Genomic DNA, 6,641 nt, shown 5'->3' on the forward strand with positions numbered 1-6,641 from the left:
GCAGACTCATATTTAAGCATTGACATGAGTGGTTCAAATGACAAGCAACAAGTTACATTTTCTTCAAGATAGGTTTTGATTCTCAAGACTGATGTCAAAAGCTCAAATCCCATTCCCATTCAAGATCTCTCAATTTAGTTTTCACAGACGTTACTCTCGAAAATATCCGTTCAACCAGGGCATTACTGATTGGCAAGCTGTATATTTTCAACACAAACTCAGCGAGGTCAATCAGTATGGGATCACCAGCAGTGTTCTTGACAGTTATTGTCTTGGTCTAAAATGACGATTCAGATGTCGGAATTTGTCCCTTACAAATGTTGGACTAGTCAATGGTTAACAGTAGGCGCCACTGACTTTCAATTTCACTAAGCTTAGATTGGTCAGCTAATACTAACGGAAGTTCCGAAAATGGTGGCCATGTAAGCTAAGGCATATGATAGGTCACAGGTTTTTCACCTTTTTTTATAGTTTCAACATTACTTAGAATACGAGAAAGAAGCTATTTGCAAGCTTTCATTAAAAAATTATCCCATCTTTCTTGAACATTTTGAAACTTTTTCTGGGATGTAAAATTGTTTTGTCTGTTAGTGGCCAAACCTAGATTCAGGAAGCTCGGATTACCTTGCCTTGCGGTTACTTTTTCTTTCCAAGGTTCCTAGGATCAGCGCCCCCAGGGGCCGGTCTCTGACCAGGGCTCTCCTGCGGCAAGTGGTCTAGTCAATCAGGCTGTTTGACTCGGCTGTGATTTGTGCAGATTATATTCTTAAAGCATAAATAATCATCATTGAGTTTCTTAATATTAATAGCCCAACTTGCGTTTAAACTAGCCCAAAAAGTCGCAAGTAGCGAAATTAAAAACTTAGATTCTTAGAAAAACTTAGAAAAAGGGAACGTGGGGCTCTCAAAAGTAGCCCAATTCGCTACTTGTAGCCCAATCTGGCACCCCTGTATCTGACTCTGCGCCTATTTTCATTTTCAAATTACGACTTTTTACACCGAAAATATGCCAATTACTGAAAACGGCGATGGGTCATATTTTGCCCAAACCCCCTTGCAGTTTTCAAAATATCTGAAATGTCCGAAATTTGACTCCTGAGCGTGATTTTTGAGCCGAATTCTGACTCTCTGCACCTATTTTCATTTTCAAATTATTACTTTTTACACCGAAAATATGCCAGTTACTGAAAACGGCGATGGGTCATATTTTGCCCAAACCCCCCTGCGGTTTTCAAAATATCTGAAATGTTGGAAATTTGACTCCTGAACGTGATTTTTTAGCCGAATTCTGACTCTCTGCACCTATTTTCATTTTCAAATTACGAATTTTTATACCGAAAATATGCCAATTACTGAAAACGGCGATGGGTCATATTTTGCCCAAACCCCCTTGCAGTTTTCAAAATATCTGAAATGTCGGAAATTTGACTCCTGAGTGTGATTTTTGAGCCGAATTCTAACTCTCTGCACGTATTTTCATTTTCAAATTACGAATTTTTATACCGAAAATATGCCAATTACTGAAAACGGCGATGGGTCATATTTTGCCCAAACCCCCCTGCAGTTTTCAAAATATCTGAGATGTCGGAAATTTGACTACTGAGTGTGATTTTTGAGCCGAATTCTGACTCTCTGCACCTATTTTCATTTTCAAATTACAAATTTTTATACCGAAAATATGCCAATTACTGAAAACGGCGATGGGTCATATTTTGCCCAAACCCCCCTGCAGTTTTCAAAATATCTGAAATGTCGGAAATTTGACTCCTGAGCGTGATTTTTGAGCCGAATTCTGACTCTTTGCACCTATTTTCATTTTCAAATATTACGCTTAACTACTTGGGCTGGACGGTAGAGCGACGGTCTCGTTTCCTACAGGTCCGCGTTCAATCCCCGACTGCTCAAGAGGTTGGGCACCATTCCTTTTCCCCGCTCCATCCCAAATCCGTATCCTGATCCCTTCCGATTGCTATATAGTCGTAATGGCTTGGCGCTTTCACTTGATAGTTCCCCACCCCCCCTGAATAATATTACGAGTTTTTTAGTTTAGTTCATTTATTATGCACCCCATACCCATCTTGTGGGCGGTAGTGGAAAGGGTTACAGAGGCACATAATGGGCTCAGGGACTGAACCCCACAATTCATTTAGCTAAGCAAGTTACAATCTTGATGAGCTAGTTACAAAATTCAATATAAGTCATCACATCAACAATGGGTTCGAGATCGACCTCAAGTACAGGTTCTAAATTAAGCAACTGACATATGTGGAGAGCTAGTGTCAAAATTTTTATGTTTGTCCTGCACACCGCCCCCCATCCAGTGGGCAGCGGTGGATAGGTTACAATCACTTAGTTACTACCTACAGTTAGCAAACTGGGGATATTTGGCTAAAATTTCTGGTAGCAGATCATTTTGAATGAAATATTGACACATCGCTGGAACATTGGTTATAGAATTGTCTCTAAATTCACGTATCTTTTCGCACTCCATCACATAGTGACGGAGGGTGTGCGAATAATTTTGTTGACACAGTTTACATTTGGTCAGGTCTACATCAGCAGATAATGAGAATTCCCAGAGATACTTGTAACCGAGTCTAAGCCGAGCAGTAGTAACATCTAGAAGTCTGCTGATTTTATTGGATGATCCATAGATGTGTGGCTCCTCTTGCATGACAGTATGATGATAGATGGAATTACTGGTGTCAATTTCACTTTGCCTCAGATCTACAAGATCTTGTTGAAGTTCTCGGTGTACAGCTGCTCTCAGATTGCTCATTGACAATCCCATATTACGAGATCAGTATTTACGGGCAATTCATGCCCGTGCATGAATATGCATCTTGGGTGGCTTAATCATCATTAATCGAGAGCAGTATGTCCTAACCAGACATTATATGATGATATCCTGAACAGTTGATAAATAAAAGTAATTGCGGAACTCGTTATCTAATACTTATCATAAATGGTATAAAACCTTATCATAAGCCAAGGGATTTGTAGATCAGTGTTTAAAGGGAATGCGGAAGTAATAATAACAGCTGATGCCATCTGTCGGCAGAAGAGAACACTATCAACTGGCTGGTCAACAGTGGCCATAAGATACAGCTTACGCCATCTGTTGACATCAAATTACACTTATAACAAATTACCCCACAAAATACAACTAACGCCATCTCTTTTTTTTCCAACGCACTATAAATAGCCAAACAGCAACCCATAAGGTGGGTTGTTGTGCTCGGGTAGGAGGTTCCAAGTTCCGCCCACAGATGGTATGGGATGCATAATAAATGGCATATCATTGGTAATATTCTTTGTTGACATTCACACAACAGCCAATCACAGGAAGGGATCAGCTAAAGGCTCCATCCACTTAATAAATCATCTTTATTCAGCACACCATCCTTGCTTATGACATTCTGCTTCAACTTTAATCTACCTAAAAAGTGAAATGTTAAGTATGTAAAAATATTAATATAGTGATAATTAAATACTGCAGGACGTAACGGGTGTTACAGAAACATGGGCTGGCTACCTAACTTGAGACGTTATTATTGGGGGTTGCCTTGACACAAATAATGATACTCTGCTCTGCCCTCTTATTCGAGTAAATTATTCAGTTAGATGGAGATTTCTGTCAGGTGCAAAACAGAAATTGTTGTTCTTTTTCACAACAACCTTGTTGTTGTGCACAAGGACCTATTTCTTAGTTTAAATTTTATTCATAAAAGAGTGTTGGTATTCCATGCAACAGCTAATCACAGGAAGGTATTTCTGGAAGCTTGGCCTCCTTATGGACTCAGCACATCGCTCTAGCTCATGGCTCTCTGTTTCATCTCTTGTATATACAAACTATGACTTTTTTCGATTACTGTTATAATTAATAATATGAGATATAAAAGTTTTTGCACAATATGGCTAAATTCTGCCATTAAATGGACTTTGTCTGGTATACATACAAACATACACCAATTTATTACAATTCATCCATTATTAATTTCAAATGAAATGTATACTGTCTAGTTTTTTCCTCTCGCCATTACTTGGTGCAATATTTGAAAGTTGTCTATTTATTTATCGATCTATCTATTATCTTGTATTTATATTTACAAGTTTCTGTGCTTGGAAGAAAACTCTACATTGAATTGGGACTTATTTATTAAATAATTTTAATTAATATTAATTAATATTTACAATTATTATTAATTACAATTATTTATAGCTTAGTTACTTTCATGTAACTCGCAATTGTACATTCTTAACATTAATAGCCCAAATTAGCACATCTTGCTTTTAAATTAGTCTAAAAAGTAGCAAGTATCGAAATAAAAAAAATTGGGAGCGCGGGGCTCTCAAAAGTAGCCCAATCTGGCAACGCTGCCGCATCATTGGGTGGGGTGGGGGGGGGGGGGGCTCTGCCAGATTGGGCTGCAAGTAGCGAATTAGGCTACTTTTGAGAGCCCGCGCTCCCAAATTTTTAATTTCGCTACTTGCTACTTTTTGGGCTAATTTAAAAGCAAGTTAGGCTAATTTGGGCTGCAGTTAAGCAACTCAATGATGATTACTTATGGTCAGATGCAACACAAACAAGCACCCTGCGATAGCAGTCGCAGACTGACAATTTAAATGCGAGTCCAGCACGCAGTGTATCATTTTACGACCAAAGATCACATTCACTATAAAAAAAATCTTCCTCTTACGGGCTATTCATGCCCGTGCCACCTCTTGGGTAGCTTAATCTTCATCAATCAATCACAAACAAGGAACAACGATTTCAAGTTCAACAAGCCACAACTTAAGACAGAAAACAGAAGATTTCTTTTCACCCATGTGGGGCATAACAATGCACAACTACCAAATCATCAACATTATCTTGGAGTCAGAATCCATCAATCACTGACAGTTGTACAACAAGTGGAAGCTGCAGTTATAAAAGCAAACCAAATCCTTTGGAATAGTCAAACGAAATTTTAACGAAGGAAAAGGTAGTTATACAACTGTATAAATCTCTGGTGTACTTCCACTTGAGTATTATATCCACGCATTGAGACCTCATCTTCAGAAAGACATATCCGCTTTGGAGAAAGTTCAACACCAGGCGAATAAAATCTTTTCCGAACTAAGTCGACTTCCATACCAGAGACGGTTGAGGGCCACAGGGACCAGACATGACAGGGCTGCTCTCAGCAAAACTTTTAAATTACTGATCAATTTGGAAGATATTGACCCAGAACACTTCTTCAAAAGGCTAGATATAAGACGAACAAGGAGCAACGGTTTCGAGCTCAACAAGCCACACTGAAGGATGGAAAATATTTGTTTTCTCCTATAGAATTATACAGTTGTGGAAACGCATACCCGCCGAAGCCGTAAATGCCAAAACATTGGAATTTGTTTGGCCCCAAAACAAATGGGAGGGGCCTTCGACAAGCCAGACAACCTTCCTGTCCTCGTCGAGACCACTAGAGAGAGATATCTGAATTTGCCCGAGGGCCACCCTCGAGTAAATTCAGCAAAACCATAGAACCACCACCTCGACGAAGCCGTAAATGATAAAACATTGCTCGATGAAATCATCAGGGCAAATAGGGGACATTTGACAAGCCGTCGGCTTCCTATCCTCACTGAGATAGTGACCCTCTGGTAAATTCAGGTAAATCTTAGCTAATTAAATAATCCTGAAAAGTTTGCATATTGAAGGCAGTGCTGTGTTAGCAGCATTATACTCTCTGAGCAAAGCAATGCACTGTTGCCCTCCAACCCAGATGATGGGCACTGGGGCCCATGTCTGTGGACCTATACTTACAACCACGTTCTCGTCTGTGGACCCTCCCTAGTTTGGTACGGCTCTCAGTGTGCTTGGTAGAGTTAGGAGGGTGTTTGTCTGGTTAGGTGAGGTGTTTGTTGACCAAACCACACACTAGAAAGTGAAGGGACGACGACGTTTCGGTCCGTCTTGGACCATTCTCAAGTCAATTGTGCATTCTCACAATCGACTTGAGAATGGTCCAGGACGGACCGAAACGTCGTCGCCTCTTCACTTTCTAGTGTGTGGTTTGGTCAACATATTTCAGCAACGTTGTTGAGACTCCTCGTCTGCAGGTGTTTGTTTGCTAGGTGTGTAGGTACACAACTGGTCGGGTTCTGGTTACACTCAGACACGAGACGACTCGGCTAAACTCATTTTCTGTTTTAAATCCGGATGTATTGTTATGCTAGGCTGTATTAGGCTATGTTATTAAGGTTAGGTTGCATTGGGCTCGGTTGGATTAGATTGGTTTGATTTGGGTTACGTTAGGTTTGGTTGAGCTAGGTTAGTAAGGTTTCAAAATTCAAAATTCCACTACGCCACGGAGCAGTCTCTGTGGCGCAGTGGTAAAGCATGCACCCGGCTCTTCGCCAGCCCTTTGACCTGAGGCTTAGGGTCCTCGTAGGCATATCCCTGAAAAAAAATATCACACATCCAAACAATTTGATGTGGTGCATTACTTATTTCCTTATTTCTATAGTTCAAGTTCAAGTAAGTTTATTGAGAGAAGAAAAAAAATACATCTCAAAGGGATAGAGTAGCTTAGACTATTTCTACCCCCTCTACTTCAAGTCCCTCAAGGGGCGCACAAATTCAGTGAGTACAAATACAC

The 6,641-nt window shown here is 40.1% G+C and overlaps 1 long non-coding RNA gene across 1 annotated transcript in view; it reads left to right on the forward strand.

Annotated features, from left to right (window-relative positions):
- Nucleotides 1-6,641, forward strand: part of LOC138373600 (uncharacterized) — a 449,843-nt gene that overhangs the window by 86,822 nt on the left and 356,380 nt on the right. The gene's annotated exons all lie outside the window — the stretch shown is intronic.

The sequence above is a fragment of the Procambarus clarkii genome, chromosome 42, assembly GCF_040958095.1.
Source record: "Procambarus clarkii isolate CNS0578487 chromosome 42, FALCON_Pclarkii_2.0, whole genome shotgun sequence".
In the NCBI taxonomy this organism is placed as follows: Eukaryota; Metazoa; Arthropoda; class Malacostraca; order Decapoda; family Cambaridae; genus Procambarus; species Procambarus clarkii.